Source organism: Pongo pygmaeus, chromosome 17 (assembly GCF_028885625.2).
Source record: "Pongo pygmaeus isolate AG05252 chromosome 17, NHGRI_mPonPyg2-v2.0_pri, whole genome shotgun sequence".
NCBI lineage: Eukaryota > Metazoa > Chordata > Mammalia > Primates > Hominidae > Pongo > Pongo pygmaeus.
This window is the reverse complement of record NC_072390.2, coordinates 84,054,787-84,082,372: the sequence shown is the minus strand read 5'-3', so window position 1 is coordinate 84,082,372 and position 27,586 is coordinate 84,054,787. Positions and strand designations below refer to the sequence as shown.

The 27,586-nt window shown below is 34.6% G+C and overlaps 1 protein-coding gene across 23 annotated transcripts in view; it reads right to left on the bottom strand.

Annotated features, from left to right (window-relative positions):
• The window catches only part of CCDC102B (coiled-coil domain containing 102B), a 372,905-nt gene that overhangs the window by 134,444 nt on the left and 210,875 nt on the right, over window positions 1-27,586 (bottom strand). The gene's annotated exons all lie outside the window — the stretch shown is intronic.

The following is a 27,586-nucleotide window of genomic DNA, read 5'->3' as shown; positions in this document are numbered from 1 at the left end:
ACCATTTCAGAAAATACATCACATTTAATTTCCTCAATTTTATATGAATAGTTAACTGTGAAATGAACATACAGCATGGAAATTAGAGATCTAGCTAGTGACACTAAATCCATTACAAACTAAAGAAATATAGCCATCTCTCTCCCTCCACTTCCTCATTTTTAACATAAAGGTTTGAACTAGAAACTTCCTGAGGTAACTATAATGTATGTGCAGCCATTATATTTTGGGCCATATATGTAAGTACTGGGAATATTGCAAATATAAGCTTCAAATTTCACTCAAAATCTCTAACTTTAAGTATCTTCATTTACTTCAGTTACTCTATCACTTAATCAAGTATACCAAGAAATGTAAACGATAGGTAATGAATTAAATGAAACAGTTGTTCCAGAAGTTGTAGGCCACTGATGCCCCTCTATCTCTTGGTGGGGGATGGAAAAACAGATCCTGCTACGGTGATGAGGAAATACATTCTTTATTCCACATAAAAGTGTCACACCCATATTTACTCTTTAATTAAAATTGTTTTTAAAATCAATGTAAAGGGCATTGTTCATGTTGTGACTATATAATGCTGTGATTTTTATCTTGGGAAATAAATTTTATGTGAAAATCTCCATTTCCCACAAAATACTGTGTCTTATGTATTGTAAGACATTTGTTGTTCCATGATGCATCCATTGGGGATTATTATTATTGACATAAATATCTGTATAGAAACCAAGGGCCTGCAGCATTATTCTCCTCACAGAATAATACAATTTCCATGTAAATGGTGTAGCACGAACTGGCCCAATTTGGAATGAAATCTTTATCCTACTTGTTAAATTATTTTGAAGAAATCATTATTGAAACAAAATTTAACAAATGTTTTACCTTCAAAGCCCTTAGGTTTGTCTAAATGACAATTCGCCAAATGGAAACATCTTACCACCATGATACCCAAAACATAATTTTATCATGCTTTGGATAACCAGGAATATCTGGTTTTGATTATTCATGAAAAATTGAAAAACTGCCCTGAAGCACTTAGCCATATAATGTTCGTCTCTAATTTATAGATTGAGAAGATAGAAAATTATTTTGAATGATATAAACAAAGATGCAGGATCAAGTCATGTTGCATAGTACTGAAATAATGAGCAAATCATTTGGCAAGCCATAATTCTCAACTGTTCTGTTAAATATATTTAAGTATGTAATATTCACACACTTAGATCATATGTATATGTGTTTGTGTCTGCAGATAGCAAGTATGCATTATATATGTGTGTGTTCATGCATATGTAGCAAGCATGATGATGAAGATGGTTAATTGTTTATATGAATACGTGTTGCTAAGTAAAAAACAGAACCTAAACTACAGGTATTTGAGTATGTGCATATGTACATGGGAGATAATTTGTACAGAAAAAGATCTAAATAAATATGTAACTAGATTAATAGTGGTTTTGTCTAGCTGATAGAACTATGAGTGAATTTCAGTTTCACTTAAGTATGTTGATTTTTCTTGTAATATGTTAAAATATGAAAAATAATAAATGTACAAAAAGCTACAAACTGCTGTCCAGCAAAAGATACTTAGAAACAACTAAACCACTAAACCACAAATAAGATAAAATGTATTTGAAAAGAACAAAAATAAGAAAATAAGTACACATAATGTATGTTAGAAAAAAAAAAATAAAGTGACCATTTAAGAAAGGCTGCTTTTAAAAATGCCTTTCCCCAAGCCAGTAGTGTGCAAGGTCAACTGTTTTAATATTTACTAATTAGATTAGAAAATGTAGTAGTATCAGCAACAACAGGCCACAATTACAATATTGCAATTAAAAAGGACAGTTCTTTAAGGATCCTATCATAGGAAGAAAGCATATGGATATGCTCTCCTAGGAATAAACAAGGACAAATTGCTTTACTGCTGTCCTACAAGAGATTCTTCCACAACATTTATGTGGAATGCCTTGAGGTTTACATTGTAACAGCATGCTTCAGTAACCAACATTATTAAGAACAGTTTTAACCAATTATCTACTGGAAATAAGCACATTATAAAATATCCTGCCAACCAACAAAGTCTAGCCAAATAAGGTAGCTAACTTGTACATGAATAAAATTTTCAGTAAGAACCTATTTTTGTATCATAGGCAGGGGTAGAGAATATAGATATATTTTTAAATTTTTGAGTTGCTCATGGTAAGCAAATCACATTTTATATGACCTTGACAATATTAATTTTGCAGTTTGCATTTGGTTACACTGACAGATTTATTTTTAATGAGAACTTACAATGCAGATGATTCACTGATACTATTTAGCTCAGTAGTTACTGAGTGTCTTTTCATTAAGAAAGCAATTTTATCATTTTCCCATGTTATGTAAAATAAGTGATTATCATTTATTTATTCAAATTATATAAACAAATAAGTACTTGTACCTGTGGGGTGATAGCTAGATGAGTGTGTGTGTGTGTGTGTGTGTGCGCGTGTGGAGAGAGAGAGAGACAGAGAGACACACACAGACAGAGACACACCAAGATAACACGCTGGCATCTGTAGCATGTCACACTATTTGCAAACATCAAGGCTTTCTGCAGCCAAGCAAGTATCTCTGGCAGTACCAGAGACATTTGGTGAAACTGGAATCACAAGGGATTGCCCACAGCTGATGACTTTTATAAAGGAGCATGGAGGAAGAAAGGTCAAGAATGTTGTTCTATTTTAGGAAAGCATCTTGATGAGCTAATTAGCACTACAGGCTTTAAAGTCATATATGGTTGTTAAGATGAGGCTGGAACCTGCCAGCTCTGTGAACACAGGCAATTTTCCTAACCTCGTTAGTGTTCTAGTAATGTGTGAATACTGATCTCATGTTTATTATTATTATGATTTGCTATGACTTGAATGTTTGTGTCCTGCCAAAATTTATATGTTGAAACCTAATCACCAGTTTGATGGTGTCAGTATGCAAGGCTTTTGGGAGGTGATGAGGTCATGAGAGCTTTGCTCTCATGAATTGGATTAGTGCCCTTATCAAAGAGGCCCCAGAGAGCTACCTTGCCCCTTCTAACATGTAAGGATTCAAGAAGATACCCATCTGCCAACCAGGAAGCAGGCCCTCATCAGACTCCTAATCTAGCTACTGGATCTTGGACTTCCCAGCCTCTGGAAATGTGAGAAATATATTTCTGTTGTTTTTAAGCCATCTAGATTATTGTACTTTGTTATATAAGCTTAAGTGTGCTATGATATTGTAATGCCTAACCTTGTTTTTACTCTAACTCGCTACTTTTAAATTTTCCCTGATTGTCTCCTTAATTACCCAGCCTTGTTTTTCCCATACGAATAAGACTTTCTCTTGGCTGGGAAAGCTGGACAAACTCCATTTGGCTTCTTGGTTTACAAGACATTAAGGGCTCCTTACCCAACCCCCTTCCTCAAGGAGTTAACCTGTGTAAGCAGATCGTCAGCATTTCAAAGGAGCCCAATTAACTGATAAGGTACTGGAACAAACAATATAAGAAGTTCCCAGGATTTTACTCAAAGAGATAACAACATAAAGCCTTGAGTCCTCTCCGGCATAGCATTCATATCTAACTCTAATGAAGGATTTAGAGCCCCACACCTGGTTCCCTTGCTTTTTTGTAACCATTTGTCTTTTAAATTGTTTATCTCTCTGTAACCATTTGTTTCTTTGATTCTTGCATGTTTTTACTTCTGTAGAATTATTGCATTTGAGTTCCCCTCCCCTTCCTAAACCAAGGTATAAAAGTTAATCAAGCCCCTTCCTCGGGGCGGAGAGAATTTTGAGCATTAGTGGTCTCTTTGGCCACAGGCTTAAATAAAGGACTCTTAATTCGTCTCAAAGTGTGGTGTTTTTCTAACTAGTCTGGGTATAACAGTATTATCAGCACTGGATGTGTAAATCTCTGTGAAGTACTAATTCAGTGTCTGGTACTCTATATTGTTGGATGAACAATGTCTTTATTGTGCATAACTCAAAATGTCTATCCATTTTGTTCAAATTTTTGAGTGAATTAACATCATGATGCTACAAAACAAATGTTTTCCAAAAGTACTTAATTATTTATTTACAGTAGCCATAACGCAGACATGAAAATATGCTCTGAGAGTGTAGAAAAAGTATAAAGCCTAGAAAAGTGCCATAATAGACTAGTCAGTAAAAGATTGAAATGTGACAAGGAAACCATTGTTTTCTCAAAGATATGAACAATATCTGCCCAGCAATACAATTGCTAAGTCCCTCAATTAAAAGTCTACTTAATTCATGAGTTTGAAATGAGTAAGAACAAAAATAATAAACTTAGTAATCTCTCTCTTTTGTGGGGAAAAGAGAGATCAGACTGTTACTGTGTCTACGTAGAAAGAAGTAGACATAAGAGACTCCATTTTGTTCTGTACTAAGAAAAATTCTTATGCTTTGAGATGCCGTTAATCTGTAACCCTACCCCCAACCCTGTGCTCACAGAAACATGTGCTGTGTCAACTCAAGGTTTAATGGATTTAGGGCTATGCAGGATGTGCTTTGTTAAACAAATGCTTGAAGGCAGTATGCTTGTTAAAAGTCATCACCACTCCCTACTCCCAAGTACCCAGGGACACAAAACACTGCGGAAGGCCGCAGGGACCTCTGCCTAGGAAAGCCGGGTATTGTCCAAGGTTTCTATCCCCATGTGATAGTCTGAAATACGGCCTTATGGGAAGGGAAAGACCTGACTGTCCCCCAGCCGGACACCCATAAAGGGTCTGTGCTGAGGAGGATTAGTGAAAGAGGAAGGCCTCTTTGCAGTTGAGATAAGAGGAAGGCATCTGTCTCCTGCTGGTCCCTGGGCAATGGAATGTCTAGGTGTTCCATCTACTGAGATAGGAGAAAACCACCTTAGGGCTGGAGGTGAGACATGCTGGAGACAGTACTGCTCTTTAAGGCACTGAGATGTTTATGTATATGCACATCAAAAGCACAGCACTTTTTTCTTTACCTTGTTTATGATGCAGAGACATTTGTTCACATGTTTTCCTGCTGACCCTCTCTCCACTATTACCCTATTGTCCTGCCACATTCCCCTCTCTGAGAAACGCCCGATAATGATCAATAAATATTGAGGGAACTCAGAGACTGGGCTGGTGTGGGTCCTCCGTATGCTGAGCGCCGGTCCGCTGGGCCCGCTTTTCTTTCTCTATACTTTGTCTCTGTGTTTCTTTCTTTTCTCAAGTCTCTCATTCCACCCAACGAGAAACGCCCACAGGTGTGGAGGGGCAGGCCACCCCTTCATCTTTGATCCTATCAGAAACTTTCTAATTCATTAAGAAATGCATGGACTCTTAAAGTTGAAATATTTGAGAGTTTTGCAGTGTTTGGTATGAAAAATCTGTCCCTACAAAATCAAGACATCTCCAACAGAAATTGAAATTAATTTCTGACTCTTAAATTTTATGCCTGCAAAACCATTTCATGCCTATGAAATTTATTCCACTATGACTGTGTATTTGTTATTTTAACAAATACTAAATGAGCTTTTTTCAGTACAAGTTGACAAGCACAATAATCTTCTTTGGCAAGAGGCAGACAATTAACAGCACATTAACCTTGCCTTAAGGAGATCACCTACCACTGGGAAAAAAGAAACCAAACTATTTGATGCCATATATAATTGAAATATTAAGACACATTACATAAAGGAAATATGAAAATTTTCCATCTATGAATTACCATATTGAATATAAAATACTGTTATTTTTGTTATACTGGATTCTGAGAAAATGGAACTCTTCCTCTGTACTTTCATCTTACCTTATGATATCATCACATTGCATTTTGATGTTCTTTGCCTCTAAGTCATAATGCTACAAAATATATATCCTCGCTACTGAATAGTCAACAACTAAGTATATCAATGCTGGGCATTTATTTGAATTAAAACTAACTTAAAACAGTAACTTCTTAATATCACATTGGCTTTCATTTACGTTTAAGCAACAAAGTGAAGAAGTTTTGCCACCTTGTGAATCAATGCAAGAAACAAATAGCATGAGGGAAACTACTTCATATCTAGCAAGTACATTTTATAAAGCTATTTTCCTCACAACCTTGACTATAGTACAGAAATGTTTGGAAAGAAATAAATTTAGACCTAGCTTTCACCCTGTACTCAAAGTGTTGCCTCAGATCCTTAATAAATAAGACAAACTCCAACTTAATAATATACCCTAAATTGTGCTATGATTTACCTGTTAAATATTCTTTTAATTATCTAAAATACATTTTTTTATTTTTGTGCTCACCATAGTTATAAATTTATTTTTTTCATTTTCCCCACCTCTTTTCTTTAACATCTCATTAAATGCCACACACTTTCCTAAATAAAGATTAAGAATAGTAATATTATAAATAAATACAACATATGCTAAATATAAGGCATGGTGATTTTAGTTTTATGCAAAAAAAAAAAAATAGCAGATAGTAGATATTTCCTCCCTCTACCTATGTTTTAGAATTTTTAGGTTAAATTTAGTACGATTATAATGATCTCAAGTCAGGAGAGTTGATTTTCTTCACAGGTCATCTGACTTAGATCAATCATTAATGGAAATAAGGTTCATGCTGGGGAATTGTACTCTGAGGTTAGTTTACTTTTTTTGAATTTAGTTACTTGAGCTTTCTATTTTCTGACAAAGGCATTTCATTGAATACTATATGCCACAAAACTGATTTGAAATAAATGTAATAAAATTGCATTCTGTACATTAATTCTAGACCTAGTTTTTAAAAAAGTGTGCATAGATATATGAATTATATATATAGCCATTATAAATATTAATGCACACTCTGCTGCTAAAATTACCTTACCTACAAAGCTCTTTTTCACATATCTAAAGGAAGTTAAGCTTTTCTGCACATTTTTATAAACAAAGAAAATTTTTATGTAGTGAGAAATGTGATCACTGTTAATGAAAGTTTATTAACTTGTATCTCAAGCTTCAAGATTTTTCAGAGCAGATTTATACGTAGAGTAAGCGTTTCATTTAATGGACTGTGAAATAACGTGGCTTTCATGAGATGACTTTCTCTATATGTAATGTGATTCATTAATGTAAAGAAACAGTCTGTGCATGAAGATGGAGTTATCTGTGGGGGATTTTGGCTGTTGAAAAAAAATGAAAAAAAGAAAATAAGCATGTTTCTGCTTTACTCGCAATAAATTTTGAAATCAAGACTCAAAAATACACATTTCTAAGAGATAGATATTATTATAATTTCCTAATATCTGAAAACTATTTCATATGCCAAGTAAATATTCAACAAATCATAAATAAATTGTGATTAAATGTAGTCAGGCTGAAAGATTATGACTCATTTTAGTAGAATTCTTATTTAACTGATTTTGAAAATATTTCTAAATTCCCTTAGTGTCATCAGATATTTCTTCTGTATTGCCCTGATCTCCAGAAATACCATGATATCTAAAAAAATGGAATACTGAAAAAATGATATTTGAATTTTGACGTGGAAAAAATGGAAATGAAACATATATTATGTTAGAAACAGTGTTGACAGTATGATCACCAAATAAACAGACGTATTTTGTAGCAGGCAAAAGCACCTAACAGAATTGGCAAGCCCATATGTTCAAAGGATTTGGTATTAGTTACAGGTTTATGTACCTTAATGGAGTGAATTATCTAATAGTGCCACTTAACAATAGGATAATGAGTGTCTGCATGTTGAGTGGATTGTGGTAATTTTTATTAAAGTTTCCATCTGTTGAAAAGAAAATTTAAAACGTAGAGTGAGGAGACATTTTACTTAAATGCAAAAACAAAATACAATGAAAAAAATTGCTTGTGGCATAATCTATTGCAACCTTCTGCAACATATTCTAGTCTAGCAGTGACTTCTAGCTTGTGATACATCTTCTTTAACAAAAGTAACTTTCCAATAACAGGAAGAATAGCCTTTATTTCGGCCATGGAATGGAAACTATATGTCAAAATAGCAGGTTAATTTAAATATAATATTTATAAATAACACTTGACTTTTAGAAATATCAGGATTAACAGTTATCTTCATCAAGAATGATGTCTGGAATAGAAGGATGTTTTTCTCTCAATATATATAAAGTTGTATATAAAAAATACCCCTGAAATTGTGGTTCAAACATGATATTTAATATATGTAGAGAGAAATCTAATAACATGCAAAATTTCCCATTTAAAAACAGTCTAATGAACAGAAATAAAGCCCCTGATATCAGAATAAGGAAAGGCAAAACATTTGGTAGGGAGAACATTTTGTTATCTCACGACTATAATCTTAAGAGTATCAGTTGCTTACTGAGATAACTTACACTGTTTAGTATTCATATATATTTAACTAACTCAAGTCATTTGGGGGAAAATGTGACTTATAAGTCCAAAAATATAATTGATAGGTTATCTCTTATTTTCTACATCACAATATCATAAGGAAGGTTTAGTTGCAAGAAAAACCAAATAGTTCTGATTCTATTGTTCTTAAAATATTGGTTATCTGTTTCGAAAGATTTTCTGTAAAATACACAAATTAATAACGAAGTACTCAGGGGAAAGATGAGTATACATAAAAAAATTTAATTGATATTTTATTGGATTTCCTAACCTTCTACTAAATAAACCTTTATTGGTGTGATATAAATTAAATATATGAGGTATCTAGATAGGTATATAGATTCTATATTCTCCCACATTTATTTTAAAATATCTGCTGATGGCCGTTACTTCAAGAGTGCATAGATTTGGAATGTATCCAAAATAAATTAAAATAATATATTTAAATTTATAACAAAGAATATAAATACTCTGGGAAAATCAATGATATACTGTATCTAGGGATAGCTGTATAATGATTTTAAGTATAAAATGATACTAATTTTCATATTGATGAATACTAAAATTCTTAAGTGGTAAATTCTCATTATTCCAGTTAAGTAGAAAAGATCATTTTTAAGTTATAAGATATTTGTATTACAAAACAGTCAATATAGTTTACAATCCCACCAACAGTGTAAAAGTGTTCCTATTTCTCCACATCCTCTCCAGCACCTGTTGTTTCCTGACTTTTTAATGATTGCTATTCTAACTGGTGTGAGATGGTATCTCATTGTGGTTTTGATTTGCATTTCTCTGATGGCCAGTGATGGTGAGCATTTTTTCATGTGTTTTTTGGCTGCATAAATGTCTTCTTTTGAGAAGTGTCTGTTCATGTCCTTCGCCCAATTTTTGATGGGGTCGTTTGTTTTTTTCTTGTAAATTTGTTTGAGTTCATTGTAGATTCTGGATATTAGCCCTTTGTCAGATGAGTAGGTTGCAAAAATTTTCTCCCATTTTGTAGGTTGCCTGTTCACTCTGATGGTAGTTTCCTTTGCTGTGCAGAAGCTCTTTAGTTTAATTAGATCCCATTTATCAATTTTGGCTTTTGTTGCCATTGCTTTTGGTGTTTGAGACATGAAGTCCTTGCCCATGCCTATGTACTGAATGGTAATGCCTAGGTTTTCTTCTAGGGTTTTTATGGTTTTAGGTCTAACATTTAAGTCTTTAATCCATCTTGAATTAATTTTTGTATAAGGTGTAAGGAAGGGATCCAGTTTCAGCTTTCTACATATGGCTAGCCAGTTTTCCCAGCACCATTTATTAAATAGGGAATCCTTTCCCCATTTCTTGTTTTTCTCAGGTTTGTCAAAGATCAGATAGTTGTAGATATGTGGCATTATTTCTGACGGCTCTGTTCTGTTCCATTGATCTATATCTCTGTTTTGGTACCAGTACCAGGCTGTTTTGGTTACTGTAGCCTTGTAGTATAGTTTGAAGTCAGGTAGTGTGATGCCTCCAGCTTTGTTCTTTTGGCTTAGGATTGACTTGGCGATGCGGGCTCTTTTTTGGTTCCATATGAACTTTAAAGTAGTTTTTTCCAATTCTGTGAAGAAAGTCATTGGTAGCTTGATGGGGATGGCATTGAATCTATAAATTACCTTGGGAAGGATGGCCATTTTCATGATATTGATTCTTCCTACCCATGAGCATGGAATGTTCTTCCATTTGTTTGTATCCTCTTTTATTTCCTTGAGCAGTGGTTTGTAGTTCTCCTTGAAGAGGTCCTTCACGTCCCTTGTAAGCTGGATTCCTAGGTATTTTATTCTCTTTGAAGCAATTGTGAATGGGAGTTCACTCATGATTTGGCTCTCTGTTTGTCTGTTATTGATGTATAAGAATGCTTGTGATTTTTGTACATTGATTTTGTATCCTGAGACTTTGCTGAAGTTGCTTATCAGCTTAAGGAGATTTTGGGCTGAGACAATGGGGTTTTCTAGATATACAATCATGTAATCTGCAAACAGGGACAATTTGACTTCCTCTTTTCCTAATTGAATACCCTTGATTTCCTTCTCCTGCCTAATTGCCCTGGCCGGAACTTCCAACACTATGTTGAATAGAAGTGGTGAGAGAGGGCATCCCTGTCTTGTGCCAGTTTTCAAAGGGAATGCTTCCAGTTTTTGCCCATTCAGTATGATATTGGCTGTGGGTTGTCATAGACAGCTCTTATTATTTTGAGCTACGTCCCATCAATACCTAATTTATTGAGAGTTTTTAGCATGAAGGGTTGTTGAATTTTGTCAAAGGACTTTTCTGCATCTATTGAGATAATCATGTGGTTTTTGTCTTTGGTTCTGTTTATATGCTGGATTACATTTATTGATTTGCGTATATTGAACCAGCCTTGCATCCCAGGGATGAAGCCCACTTGATCATGGTGGATAAGCTTTTTGATGTGCTGCTGGATTCTGTTTGCCAGTATTTTATTGAGGATTTTTGCATCAATGTTCATCAAGGATATTGGTCTAAAATTCTCTTTTTTGGTTGTGTCTCTGCCAGGCTTTGGTATCAGGATGATGCTGGCCTCATAAAATGAGTTAGGGAGGATTCCCTCTTTTTCTATTGATTGGAATAGTTTCAGAAGGAATGGTACCAGCTCCTCCTTGTACCTCTGGTAGAATTCGGCTGTGAACCCACCTGGTCCTGGACTTTTTTTGGTTGGTAAGCTATTGATTATTGCCACAATTTCAGCTCCTGTTATTGGTCTATTCAGAGATTCAACCTTTGTGGAAGTCAGTGTGGCGATTCCTCAGGGATCTAGAACTAGAAATTCCATTTGACCCAGCCATCCCATTACTGGGTATATACTCAAAGGACTATAAATCATGCTGCTATAAAGACACATGCACACGTATGTTTATTGCAGCATTATTCACAATAGCAAAGACTTGGAACCAACCCAAATGTCCAACAATGATAGACTGGATTAAGAAAATGTGGCACATATACACCATGGAATACTATGCAGCCATAAAAAATGATGAGTTCATGTCCTTTGTAGGGACATGGATGAAATTGGAAATCATCATTCTCAGTAAACTATCGCAAGAACAAAAAACCAAACACCACATATTCTCACTCATAGGTGGGAATTGAACAATGAGAACACATGGACACAGGAAGGGGAACATCACACTTCGGGGACTGTTGTGGGGTGGGGAGAGGGGGGAGGGATAGCATTAGGAGATATGCCTAATGCTAGATGACGAGTTAGTGGGTGCAGCGCACCAGCATGGCACATGTATACATATGTAACTTACCTGCACATTGCACACATGTACCATAAAACGTAAAGTATAATAATAATGATAAATAAATAAAAAGAATTTGATTTGTTTTGTTTATATAGCTTAAAATGAAAAGTATGAATGGAAGAACTTATTAGAATTTCTTTTCATGTGATTTAATTTCAGGAAATATTAAAGCTCTTAAACATAAAAAAAAAAAACCAGTCAATATAAAACCAATTATTTGGTTGTACAATTGTCTAGATATGACATTTGTAATTAGCAAAAATGTATAAATTCTAATTTTAACTGAGCCTTTACCATACACAAAATGCTCTATGAAGTGCTATCAAAAGTACTAAAATGTATAAAACATGGCCTCATCCCTTAGGAAATTTAAAAATTTTCAGATTATAAAATATACTTTGAATATGTGTCATAATCATATGTTCTCTTAGAAGTTTAATATTCATTCTGAAATCTGATACATTTTGTATGTCCTTACACTTTTTTCATAGATTGTATTATAGTATTTAGTTGGGAGAAAGCTTAACAATCCAAAAGTTAACTTCCCTTCCAAACATTGTCTGAATTGTATAAATTTTGACTTAATAAGGTCAGAGTTGAGACCTTTTTTCTGCATGAATATTGAAGTCACACATGTTTACTGCAGCACTGTTCACAACAGCAAAGACTTGGAACCAACCCAAATGTCCACCATTGATAGACTGGATAAAGAAAATATGACACATATATACCATGGAATACTATGCAGCCATAAAAAAGAATGAGCCCATGTCCTTTCCAGGGACATGGATGAAGCTGGAAACCATCATTCTCAGCAAACTATCACAAGAACAGAAAACCAAACATGGCATGTTCTCACTCGTAAGTGGGAGTTGAACAATGAGTACACATGGACACAGGGAGGGTAATATCACATACCTGGGCCTGTCACGGGGCTGGGGGGCTAGCGGGATAGGGGAGGGATAGCATTAGGAGAAATACCTAATGTAGGTGACGGGTTGATGGGTGCAGAAACCACCGTGGCACATGTATACCTATGTAACAAAACTGCATGTTCTGCACATATATCCCAAAACTTAAAATATAAAATAAAATAAAACCTTCAAAAAAATCCAGTGTGCACTGGATGCCATTACATTGGTGGTTGATAAATGAATACATCCAGACTGGTGAACAATTAAAAATGGAGTCAATCTTCATTATGTGTGGATTGCATTTTTGCAAATTCACCTACTCATGAAAATGTATTTGTAATCCCCAAATCAATACTCAGAGCACTTTGGGGATCAATTGTCAGCATATGCAAAGTGACAAACAATTTCAGCCTCCAGATGGATGCCCACGTTTCCAGCTGAGGTCAAACAAGGCTACATTCAGCTTCTGGTTTCAGCTCTCATTCGGTGAACAAGTATCTTTTTGAGGCTTATCTGGTGCCACGTTTTTGACATTTTTGTGCTTTGTGTTGGTAATTTATCTGTTTAAAATGACCACCAGGCATTTTGCTAAAGAGCTGTCTAATGTTCCTAAGTGCTAGAAGGCTATGATGTGCCTTAGGGAGAAAACACATGTGTTAGATCAATTTTATTCCCTATGAATTATAGTGTTATTGGTTATAAGGTCAATGTTAATGAATCAACAATGCATATTAAATAAGACATCTTTAAACAGAAACATATTACACAAGATTATGTATTAACTGGTTGGCAAAATGTTGTGATCAGAGGCTTGCAGAAGCCTAAACCTGTATTTCCCCTAGAAGCAATTATTCAGTATTCACTACTTTAGTTCCTGTGGGGTCTTTATGGAACACAACTGCCAATAATAATAATTGACTTATGTATGTATATGTGTGTTGGGTGTGTGTGTGTGTGTATATGCGTATATATATTATATATGTATATATGTATATGTGTATATATGTGTATATATATGTATGTAATATATATGTATATATGTGTATATATATATATGAAAGTTGTCCTGCCAAGTTTCTGAACGAAGGAACAATTAATTCATTTTCAGGCATTAAAATGAAGATCTTTATTTGATCCAGTCACACAAGGTATTTACAAAGTATGCTAATTTGAAGTCTTTAGAAACCATGCTTATAGGAAGCATGCTGTATACATTAGGGAATCATCCGTTTCCAAAAACAAATGCAGTAATAAAGGTAATACAATGAAAAATAAAACTGTTGCATATTTCTAAAAGTAGAAAACTAAGACTCCTGTAACAATTTATTCCTTCTATACCAAGGGGCTGAAGGAATCTTACTGCCTTTACTGGAAGATGAATGAGAAATACAAAACTACTGGAGAGGTGAACAAAGAGGAACACCTCTACCTACAGATAAATACCAAGCATTATTTTTGCACAATTTGCGTCCTTTAACAGGTATATATTTGGATTTTTGTATCAAAATATGACAGAAAATACAGGCTGAATAACCCCTATACAACATGTTTGGGACCAGAAGTATTTCAGATTTTGGATTTTTTTTTATTATTTTGGCAGATTTGCCAATGAGATATCTTGGGAATGGGACACAAGTGTAAACACAAAATTCATTTTTGTTTCATATACATCTTATACACAGAGCCTTTAGATAATTTCACACAAAATATTAAGTAATTTTGTGCATCCATTGCATGAAGCCAGACATGGAATTTTCCACTTGTAGCATCATGTTTGCTGGAAACACTATATTTTGGAGTATTTTGGTTTTCAGGTTTTTGGATTAGGGATGCTCAATCTGTAAAGAATGAGATGTGGAGCACTAAACAGAAGGGGCATGAACATGAGGAGGAGAGTGGGAACCATGGACAGTTCTCAGGCATCAGCAGGTGAACCCACTATCATCTCTCTTTGCCTTCCCTCTTCTCCCTTCCCTCCTTCCTTCAGCTCCAGGATGCTGCACTTGCATATCTTACTCCCCAACACTGGCCACTCATTCTCAGTATCCCTAATGGTTCCGAGGCCTGTCCTTCACTTCTGAACCTTGAAAACTTCAAGGCGAAACCTTCTGGCCCGGTTGCTTTTCTACCAATTCGTGTTCATTTGGGTATTTCTTCCCGTTTCATGGCTGAAACCAACATTAGAAGCTGAAGACGCCCAGTTTACATTATCCAACCTAACAGATCCCCCGAAATTCAGACACCTACAGCCTATTTGACATCACCACATGGTTGTCTAATGGGTATCAAAGTTAACATAGATAAAACAGATAAAAAAACTAAACTAAATCCAAAGGCAAAGCAAACCAACACAAACACCTCCTAATCCTCTCTCTAAAATACGGCTGATACCCATTCATTTCTATATCATTAATGTCATTTCCACCCTTCCTCTTGTTACCCGGAGTCTTTCTTGACTCCTCACGTTCTCTCTCATCCATCAGCACATCTTCTCAACCTTACCTTCAAAACAGATTCGCAATCCCATCTTCTGCCACTGTGTTTCTTGCACTATCCATTTAGCCACAGTGGCTTCCAACACACTGGGCACATGTTTGTCTTAAAAATTTCTCTCACTCTGATTGGCAAAATGTTCCCCAAGTCATGACCATGGCTAGCTCATTCCTTCATCCCTTCTAAGTATCAGTTTCAATGTCACCTTATAGATGTGGTCTTTTCTGATCATCCTATTTAGTGGCAAGCCCGGGCATGGACCCACGTCACTGCAGGTATCCTGACCACCTCCCGGCTTTCTGTGTCTCCATAGGACTCACCGCCACCTACCCAAATATCAAATGTAGCCAGATATTCGTTATATGCCTTTTCTCAGCATACTACGTCCTCAAGTAGGCATGGATTTTGTGTCTTTTTTTTTAATTGAAATGTACCTATATCTTAAGAACAATGTAAAGCAGAGGAGTTACTAAATATTTATTGAATGAACAAAAATCTGAGAGACATTTAAAGCTTTACATAAACATCACAGTCATAACTACTTTTGAATATAGTATTTGCTGAAAAAAAAGTCAAAGAAAAGGCACTGTTAAAATTGCTATTGTCATGTGACTTCTAATTACTGAACTTTTTTTTTTACAGTTTTTCCCTCTCAATGGATAATTACTGAATATTTTATCTGTTTTTATATGTGTGTAAAAATTATTTCCTCTTAGAATTGACTTAGGATAAGATTTATTGTCAGTTAAATACCTGGGTCAAACTTAAATCTGTCTTCATAGAAGTTAAAAAACATTGAGCTTCCTCAGAAATCATGAGTGGAATTAATTGTAGATCTGTGTTATTTCAGTTTTATTATAGCTTTCTGCTTTAAAGAAAACATACATGCTACAATAGAAAGTTACTTTTGAAAAAGAGGGTAAAATAAATTATTGATGATTTATCTTCTTATCAAAGAGATATTCACTTGGCTCACTATAGTAATGAAAGGAGCTAAATTTTCAATTTTCTGATAGTCAAAAAAAGAAACTCCCCAAAATGAATCCTCATAGAGTTTGCTGACAACTACTTTAGGTAGATAAGTCATTTTCATTTAAAATTTATAATTCATAGAATTTCCCAAATTATTTGCTACTACACTAAGAAATTTAGTTAAATTACTAGTTTACTCTAAGTACAGAGCCTAGAGAGTTGCCTTATTACCTGTGAATGTGGACATAGTAGAAATTAACTGCTTCGGTGACATAATTTTTCATCAGTAATAATTCTTTGTAGGTGAAAGGACATTTATCTAGTGGCATGTGAAAGCATTTACCGTCTCATTTAAAAGGAAGCGTAATTTTTGTTATTATAATGCATAAATACCTCTCCCGGCCTGTCAAATTTTCCTTTGGGATACACTCATAGCTAAAAGTCACGTTGTCATGGATTTTTCTTTGGTTAGTTGGTTTTTGTATATGTTCTTTAGTTATGTTTCAAATTCAAAATTAAGAGGACCATAAGAGTTTCAGCTAATGGCAATCATCCTAATTACATTTATATGATCATATCGTAGAACTCACAACACACAAACTTCTGCTACAATTTGGAACTGATATGATTGTAATAAAGCCTGACACAGTACAGTACAACAATAAATATTTAAGCTGACACTGTATTCCAATATATTATCACAAAATATAATCGAGCAATCTAAGGAAATTACAGCTCCACAATGACCAATAATAGACATACTCATGAAGTATTTTGAACAGGCTTCTTCTAACTTATAAATGACTCTCCCAATGTCAATACCCAAGAGAGGCAAATGTTACCAGATTAAGTGATGTGGAGGGCATGGAAATGTTTGATGGAGAAAAATCAAAATGAACCATTATTACATTTAAAATTAAGAATATTTGGCCTCCAAAAACTTGAGATAAAAATAGTTGATGGGTAAAAATGAACTTATCTCCTTAAAATTCAATTTCAAGTTGTGAAAAAAATAGCAAAAAGAAACATATGCATTTTCTTTGTGAAATCTTATTACAAGGTTGTAGATAAACAATTCAGATTTGTGCTGGAGTCATTGTTAGAGTCAGCCAGCCCTGGTTCTAAACCCAATTTTCCACTAACAAATGTTGGGTCCTACCTCCACTTCAATTTCCTCCTTTATAAAATAGAAATGGCAAAAGAATAATCTCTTCCTAATATTTTTTTTGTGAGGAGTAAATAAAATAACACTAAGTGTTCAGAGCAGAGGAAATTGTAATTGCTCAACTTATCTTGGCAGAAACACAGATTTAAAAACATGAATGTGCGCTATATTTTTAGTCGAAAATACTAATGAATACCCACTTCAACAAATAACACAAAGTGCTCTCAAGATGCCTACTGGACATTACATTTTATTTGTGTTATTATTCAAGAGCAGAAAGCAGATTTAGGAAGAGAGAAGCCTTCTGTATCAGTTGTCAATAAAGTGGAAGGAATTGTAAAGCTGCACTAAAGAAGCTTCTGTATTTACTGAAAATGAAATTAAGGTACAGATTGGTTTAATGATCTACATGTTTCAAACTGAGGACAGATGGAACACTGAAGTCTCTTGACTGTCATAATGGTGTTTTGTTTTGTATCTTCTCCCCAAATCCTATTACCTCCAATATAATCTCAAACTAAGATATTTTTGAAGTAGGTAGAATAATTAATCTCTAGGAATTTTTTTCAGAAGATTTTTGTCTAAAATGGAAAAAGGGAGTAAATGTTAATCTAAGGAACATACTAAAAGTAATTGTATGCACCAAGGATGCATTTTAAGGTGGTCTAAATATCTATAATCTTTACCAACATAATTCATCCAAAACTATGATGTGGTCTAGAAAATTTTGCCATTTTTCCATTTGGTTACTGTTAAGAAAAGTACTGCTTCTCCATTAGAAATTACTTATATCTATACAAATAATAGTTCAAAGAGAAATTTTTATAAAATTCAAAATGTTTAGATAAGATTAGCAATAAAAGCAAATTTATAGAATAATACAGTTATTTATATTTAATGTCGAAATAATGGAGTAAAAAAGGAAGACAACAGCAAAAGCCTGGACTAAATTCACGGAAATACTGGTAAGTTATCTAGTGTCAGGACTTAAAGAGAAATAATTCTTCTTCTTATTGGACTCATAATTCTCTATAATTGGTCAAAAATCTGACAAGATGTACAGAGCTGGGATATACAAGTCATGTCAGAAGAAAACAGATCCATACATCAGTTCAACAGTTCAGTAAACATTCACTGAATGTTTAGATAAGATTAGCAATAAAAGCAAATTTAGAGAATACAGTTTGTGTATAGAATACCCACTTTGTGATACATACACATCTATGAATTGTAATTAAAAGACACTATATAGCTACCACAACCAATATTCCTCTTGTTCCTAGACACACAGCTAGACTACATTTCTTAGCCTCCCTTACAGCTAGCTATGCTCATGTGACTGAGTTTTAGCCAATGGATATGGGTGAGAGCTTCCTGCCACTTCCAGGCTTGGTCATAAGGCTTCCCTAAGGATGCATACCTGTGCTATCATCGTCTGCCAGATGGGAGCAAAAAGCAAGAACAAGGCCCCCACTAGTGTTTCTCAACATTCCCCTGACCCCATTCTTATTTTTCCCAAGGAAGCTTTTTAGACATTTTTCCTAATCCTACTTCACATAATTTTAATAACATGGGTATGCTATATATGTTTATAAACTGTGGCTCCTTGGAGGACCACAGACTATTGTAACATTGTTTTCACCTCTCACACCGCCTAACTGAAAAAGTCTTCACCCCCAGATGATACGGCCCGTGTTGAGAACCCATTCCTCAGGAAATAAAAACTACAACATGGAAGGTGTTGGTCCAGATTAGATTGCTATATGAATGTACTAAAAACTCCAGTATATTCTACCATTACATCTTTTGGGTCCAAAATGTCATAGCAGTTTAGCTTATCTTAAATAATACAAATATCTTAAAATGTATTCATATAAAGTGCAATAAATGCCTTCCGTCTTAGCTTGAGAATCCAGCAGTTGACAAACGTAAAGCCTCCATTACATAAAACAAACAAAAAAAAATTTCTCTGGTCAATACAATGTGACTTACAGATCATATTTGCCTTGAAAAAAAATGTGGCTACAGTGTAATCACACTGTAAGTTTATCTACTCAAAGTGTTAAATCTACTTAAATTTTGAGGTGTCTAACATTATTGTAATGTAAAAAATTTACTGATCATGCCTCTGAGTGAGACATGTTGTAAAAATAAAATCACAATACTTAGAGTACTCTCTAGCAGTTAAAATAGACTTTTCAAATAAATCATGTGCTCATTTGAAAAAAAAATGTGTATGTGTTCATGTAACTGCTACTGTGATCTTGCGTTTGCTATAGGTTTCTTGACATTGCACCTTATTCCTGTTTACTTTTCAACAAGTCTTTTCTACTATAATACCCTTAAGTAACCATAAGCCTATTGAAGATATAGAAAAATTAAAGCAACCATCCAAAATTCTGATTCCTGGTGATTTTCAAAGGGCATCTTTCAATCAGTGCTCATAATTTTGGACCCTCACATTTATACAATTTCCCAATTATAGCACGTAGACCACATGCTGGCTTTGTGAAGCGTATAGTAGTTATTCCCCAACAGAGATAGAGCAGAAGGCCAGAGCCCATGACATGAGGAATTCAGCACATCCTTAATTTCAGCTCCATTTTGCCCTAGCTGTGCAACCACCTATAACACACCTGATTGTGTCCATCCACACATCATCATTATCTGAGGTGCCGTTCACTGATTTTCCTTGTGTTACTTACTGTATTACTTTACCATCTATTTAAATATTAAAGTATTAAGTCATTGAGATTTTCCTTTGCCGGTATCCCAAGAACGCCTGTGATTTAAAAATAGGCCATAAACATATTATATAATACATAGTATATATATGTATTATACATGCATATAATGTATAATATATAATGCATATAATTGCATATATTATGTATAATGTATATAATTATATAATGTATAATCTACTCATATGTGTATTATATATACATCTTGAATACTTTTATCAAATAATTGTAAATCCAAGTATCTGGGCCCTTCACAGACTACACTGGCCTTTGTTTCCTTGTAGATCTTCCCAGCAAGGTGCGTATAATTATCAAACTTTGTCCTAGGAAATTCTGATGTTAGAGGAAAATGAAATAAACACACAAACAAAAATCTGAGCTAGTGTAGATGACAATGCAATTACTCTTTTTATTTTTAGGATTCTACGGTAACTTAGTATTTTCTCCTTACATTAATATATTTCATCATAAACATTAAACATAGGATAGAGCTGGTGATTTTAAATACATTACAAAATGCATACAGGCATATATATGTGTGTGTGTGTGTATTTTATATATATATTTAAAGTATATAATTTCTTTACTTCTTATAGCCAAACTATGCTCCATATATTCCTTCTTCCTGGTATATCAAAGGTAAGACCCAAGAAAATGTTACCAAATTACCAAAAACTCATTATCCAAGAAATACTTAGAAGCTCTGGAGATGGTTAATATTTGAAAATTTAGAATGAAATTAAGTCAGTGAAATGACTGGACACACTAACTACCAGGAATTTTTAAGCAATGAGAAAACGGAAATTCCAATTTAAATTTTATACCATTTTTAAGGTTACCAGGCTCAGGCCTCCTGTTTTTGCCCTGCTAAGGGGAAAACTGAAGCTTTGAGAGCCCAGCAGCCGGGGCTGCCATAAAAGCCATTGTCTTTCCTCAGTAAAACGGATGCAAAGGCAGCCTGTTGTAAAACCAATGCTTTTGTAAAGTGGAAAACTCAGAAGTATAAAAATTGTTCCATTTCAGGTAGAAAACTTTATAAAACCTTTCCATCCATTTAATCAAAATTGAGGTTCTTAGTCTTGTGAGACACTGAAGGGTGAAATTAAGGCTTTACTGACTTCAACACCCCCGCTGTGTGGAATTTGGGAGAGACAAAAGGCCTCTGTTAGACTACATTTTCTGTTCAAATTATTAAGACTTCTGGTCCAATCTAATGAAATGGATCTTGAGCTTTCAACATCCATTCAATGTCCTTTACAAGTGGGAAAAATATATAACTTATGGCTGCTGACTTTTAGCTATGATGAGTTGAAATGTGTTTGATGAAAATCCTAAATAGCTCATTGAGCACGTATTCCTGGTCTCCAGCTGACTGGCTGCACTGCCTCTCATCACCACTTCAGAAAGGCACACCTTTTCTGCCGCTTTGTCATGCTCTCCAGCCCTATCTACCCTAATTTCTCCCCTGCTTCTTCTAGCATTGAGGTTAGATACCATGACTCCTCATTTCAACTACTTTCTTGCCCTACAATAATCCATTGTCCCCACTCTTTAAAATCCACCTGCCAAGAAAAGCAGCAGTTTTCCTCTACTTAAAAGCATTAAAAAGGCTTGTTAATTAAAAAATTTACCCTACTACCCAACATAACAATTATTAAATTTCTAATTTTTTGAAAATATCACAATCAAATATCTTAAAAGAGTAGTAATAGTTTCTTCCATTTCTTCCCTTTCCACTCCAGTATGGGTTCTTCACCCTATTTCCTCCTCTCTGACAAGCTCTCACCAAGATCACCATCAACTCCTGTAACGTAAATCCAAAGCATACATTTTATTCTTCATTTTGTCATCTGGCATGGCTTGACAGAGGTAACCACGTCCTCCTCCTGCACTCATTGTTTTTCAAGCCTTATCCCATTCTTCTGCTTTTCTCCTTTTCCTTTTGGTGATCCTCCTCAGCTTCGTTTGCCAGCTCTGCCTCTCTAATTATCAACTATTATTTCTAGGGATAAGGATCAGTCTCGTATTTGTTCTTCCTTCACTGTCAATAGCCTTTTGCCTTCCCATAAGATTGTTTACCACCTGTGGGTCTAGGATTCTGAAATCCATACTTATAATCCAGGCAATGTCTCCGATGTCCTGATCCATATAGTACTCGAAACCATAACTTAATAACTGAAATGTGTTGAGTTCTTAGTGTGAGCCAATACTGAGAATAAGAGCTTTCACTGATTTATCTATTAATCCTTCTGAATACCGTATAATCACCACTTTACAAATGAGGAAAATGAGGCTTAGAAAAGAGAGGAATTCAAGTTCACACCTCTAACAGGTGGAGTCCAAATTTATACCAAATCCCAACTTCAAGTGCTTGACTATCATCTAACTGCCCAGTGTCTGTAAGTTAAACGTTTTGTGTGCTTCAAATCAGACCCATCTGAAGATGACTGAATAGATGTTTCCACCAAAACAAACACTCCCTGTAAAAAATCCATTGCTCTTCCAGTGTACCAATCTCATTTACCTCTGTAAAAAGCACCACTTATAGCTCGTTACACAAGCAGCTCTCCCTCCTTTCTCTCTCTAGATACTGGTCATTCAACTATCTGCAATATGTAAGACCCCTCTTCTCCAGTGAACTTTACAGTGCATTGGGTAATTTCTGTCTTGGTTAGTATTATATCCCCAGAAGTGGGGAAAGTATTAGCTACTATTTGATTTTCAAAGAAGTCTAGTTAACTTATGGGCTATTAACTATCAATGTTATATCATGCATAATTATTGAAATTTAAAACTACAAACTACTTGTTATCAATCAGTGTCATTTCTAGGAATTATTTGGCCTCTTCTCAGGTAGGGAAATTTCTACCCAATATAATGTCATATAATGAATAAAACAGACCAGTGTATGAAGACAGAAAACAGGGGAGGTAAAAACTATTGACTGTTAGGTATACACTCTACTGGACAGAAAGTAAATTTATCTGATTAAAATGGTATCCTCTATCTACCAGATTGCCCTTGCACTGTGGCTGCTCACAAGATATTTGTTGAATAAATGGATAAATGCTTAATTGAAAATGACTTTCATATGTCTAGCATTATGAATGTGTTATATGCATGATCTTATTCAATTTTTACAATATTCTTATGAGGACATTTAATTTAAAAAATTCTGGAACTTAATGAGGTTAAAAATTATTTCCAGATTATGGAGCCCATCTACATCTACATCTGACTCTGAAGCTCACAGTCTTTCTCCTGCACCATAACTATTTTCCATTACACATGCTTACTCCATTTACCATAGACTCAAATATTTCCAGGTAGAATTCACAATCAAAGTTTCAAACAAACTAACTTTTGGCTCATTTATCATATAGGCTTTGTATAAGACATTGGCTAAAGAATATTATCTGAATTGTAAAAATCTTGAAGAATCAGCTAACATTTTTATCTATCCTAATTAACGTATACCTGATTTTCCCATTTAGTGCTTAGGGTAAACATTTGTAAATCTTTATTTAGAAACAAATCATCTATACTGTGCTTCATTAAATCAATATATTCCATAAAGAATGATGATGAACATAAATCAAATGTGAACACACCCTGGAAGGAAAACCATTTCAAAAGTGAATTCTAACTTCACAAATATAGGTTACAAAAAAGGCAGTGAGACAAACATATTCATCATATAATGAAGTTTAACAATAAAAATCATTTATGGATATAATGGCAATAGTGATTTTGGAGATATCTTAATGTCACTGCCATTCATGACTTTTAACATATGTGAAATAACAATCGGACATCCCTTAACTTCAAGTCAATTGAACAATTATGTCTATTGCAGGTTTTTCTAAAGAGAATTATATTCCACTTAGCTTCTGCCTCCTTTAAAATACCTTTTTATAAAATTATAAGAGTACATACTAAGTCAATGAAAAAAGATAATAGAAAATTTCAACTCTAATGGATTTTTAAAAATCATTATAGGTATTTTATTTCATAAACTGATTCATCAATGTTTCTGCAAAAACATAATAGACAATTTAGTTTTTTTAAAGGCAGAAGTAGTCATTAAAAAATTATAAATATTGAGATTATATTTGATTAAACTATATTTGATTAAATCTTAGATGAAAGTATTTAGAAACATACATTCTAAGTTGTAAAACTTTTCTTGTTCTTGCATATTGAAAAATATTTATTGTTACACTATTATATAGAATACTTAAGAAAGAATCATGAAATATTCCATTAACTTTCCTAGTGCATGTTAGCAAAAGCCATTATCTATCCATCTTGGCTTCCTTTGTTTTCATCCTAATTCCAATTTTTAATATTTTGTTTATTATCCCTGCAAACTCCAAAATGTACAAATATTGATCAGAATATTTGTCTTGATTTGTTTATGAAAAACAAAAGTGTGAAGTAAGAGGTTGGTGTTTTATTGTTTTCTTTAAAAAATGTCTCAGAGATATATATTGATAATATACTCCTCAAAATAACTGGTTATTAGAACTGTCTATTGTATTGGTGTTAATGACTGAATGTTCATCAGGGGGCTTTTTGATGATTCATCAGGATCATCATTGGCATGTACCCTTATAAAACAGCTGATATCTTCCCAAACATCTACTGGCTGAAAACAACATCTTCCACTTTTAAAAAATTAATACTGCTCATCTGAAGTAGTAACCACCTATAAGTACAAAATGAAACAACTTATGTTATAGCTTGAAGCATTGACCCATAGTAGGTACTCCTAAAATAAGAATAAAGAGGTGTTGCTACCATTATAAAAGTGAGCAGGCTTTGTGGCCAAAACATCCTAAACAGAAACTGAGAAAAGGAAAGGCAAAACTAATTTGCTGACCTGGTGCTTCCTTTTTCTAACCTGATGTCACCCCTACCCCTCAGTGGAGGACATGACAAGGAGAGAAAAGTAATAAAGAGACTCGGGCCTCCCCTTTTGGGTGTGCTGTGGTTCTAGCCCTGTCTGTATATTTGAATCACCTGGAAACAGGAGTCACCAAAAAAGGTGCTAATACCATCACAGCAAGCCAGACTGATTTATCAGACTCTGGGGAGTGGTATCTGAGTATTTCTGAATCATCTCTCCAACTAATACTAATGTGAAGCTAGGTTTGAGAACTAACGAGGAATAGTTTTATACATATTTCTATATATTTTGTAATACAGAAAGCCTCATTTTGTCAGAGAAGTTGTAGAAGGTGGTAGGATAGGAAGACCTGGTAGAATACTTTTCCATAGCATAATTGGAGCACTGTCATTTTTGAGAACATTGGTTCTTCCATGCATCCTTTCTGAGTGCCTTAGTGGATGGCAGTAGCCCCTAAGGTGTGGTTTGTTGGCTAGCAACATTAGCGTCAGCTGGGAACTTGTGAGAGATGCAAATACTTAGGCCTGTCACAGACTTGCCCAATCAGCAAATCTGGGGGTGGGCACTGGTAAACAGTATTTTAACTAGCCCCCTGGGACTCTGGTAACCCACTAAAATTTGAGAAGCATCTGGCATAAGTGTTTGTACAACTCAGCTAATCTCAAAAGGATCAACAGGATAATTTATTTATTCAGTGCTTAACCAGAGCCTTGAAGTGAGGATCAGCATGGGCTTGTGTGCAGCTGGTGCAAGTCCATGTCAGGGAACAATTGTTCAGGCCTATTGATAAGTCCCCTGAACTACCTATCTCCCCTCACATAGAAATTCTTCTGAAAAGCTGAGCATCCAGAGGATTTCAATGTTGCACTGTTGTTGATACATCCAACCAAATCTGGGTGTATATGGGTGTTTATTAGTCTGTTTTCATACTGTTATAAAGAACAGTATGCCTGAGACTGGGTAATTTATAAAGGAAAGAGGTTTAATTAACTCACAGTTCAGCATAGCTGGGGAGACCTCAGGAAAGTTACAATTATGGCAGAAGGCAGAGAGGAAGCACGACACCATCTTCACAAGTTGGCAGGAAGAAGTATGGCGGGGGTAGGTGGAAGAGCCCCTTATTAAACCATCAGATCTCGTGAGAACTCACCCACTATCACAAGAGCAGCATGGGGGAAACTGCCCTCATGATTCAATTACCTCCACCTGGTTTCTCCCTTGACACATGGGATTATGGGGATTACAATTCAAGATGAGATGTGGGTGGGGACACAAAGCCTAACCATATTAGGTGTATAAGGAAAATGTAAGCAATGGGTACCTAAAAATAGAGGTCTGATAAGTTTTGGGGGGAAGAAGGGAAAAGGGGTTTGAGATGCAGAGACTGTACCACAACATCAGAAGTTTTAAAACATATTGTAGTAACATAGACAGTTTAGAAACTTCAATCCTACTAGAGTTCCTTGGTTGCTAATGATGCTACTTACAGCCATAAACATAGAATGAAACAAGCACTTCAGGGAGGTGTAATAGCTGTGGGACAAGTAGCAAGTTTTGCTGATGATGGCCACAGATCCCTTGCATAGTTGGCAATTTAAAACCATTTCCCATAGGATCCATATATTCATTATTATGAATCTCTTAGCTGCAAATGCAGGCTAACCATGTCTCAGGATGGAATGTGATCTGTGTTGGTGACTACTCATGAGTGATATTGTTTTCTAGGTGATATAAAGACAACAAGCTTAATGCAATTCTGTTACCAAGGTCACCACTAACTCTCTTTAATTTCTGGCTCATAGGAAGGCAACATTATTCAAACAATGCTTTTCTTCACTCTTTAGTGTGAACCTGTGTTTGAATACTTGCTTCTTGTTACATATCCTAATAGGATTTTAGGTGTCTCATCTATAAAATGGGGATGATAAAATACCTATCAGCTAATTTTTTATGATGTCATATTTATACCATACATAGCACAAGGCATTGCACATACTATATGCTCAATTCGTGGCAGTTATTTTAGTATCAAATAATAACTTAATATTATTTATTAAATTGATTTCAGTAAAATAATTATGTTGATGTCATACACACTTTGTATAGTTTGCATAGGTATTTTATTACAAATATATAAAAATACATATATACATTTTTGTATAGCCTGATTTCTGTAGTGTACAAGAAATGTACATTTCATATACATTTTTTGTATACACACTAAGTACCTATATTTATGCCTGGAAAAATTTTCTTGGGAGTTACATAAATTGCTAAATGATTCCCTGTTTTTATTAAAACAGGATTTTATTAAAATCGGTAAAAAAAAAGAAAACTGTGTGTGTATGTTTCTGTATGTTTATATTTATGTGTTTTCATTTAACAGAGATTCTCCATTGTCCTTTTTTGGAGTAGAAGGCAGTATAGTGTAAAGGAGGAAACAGGGGCTTTTGAATCACATTGACCCATTCAATTTAATATATTGAATTATTTTTATTTCAAGCCATCTAAAAAGGCAACAGAGATCAGAAGGCTAAGTAATGTCAGACTTGAGCAAGTCACTAAGCCTTTCTTGCAACTTCTATGTTTGTAAAATATCAATAATAAAATTTATACCCAAGATTATAGTTAAGGTAAACCCATATAGCAAGTATAAGCAGCTGGCTTGTAATAGGTGCTCAATAAATTACCTTTCCCCCAATGGGA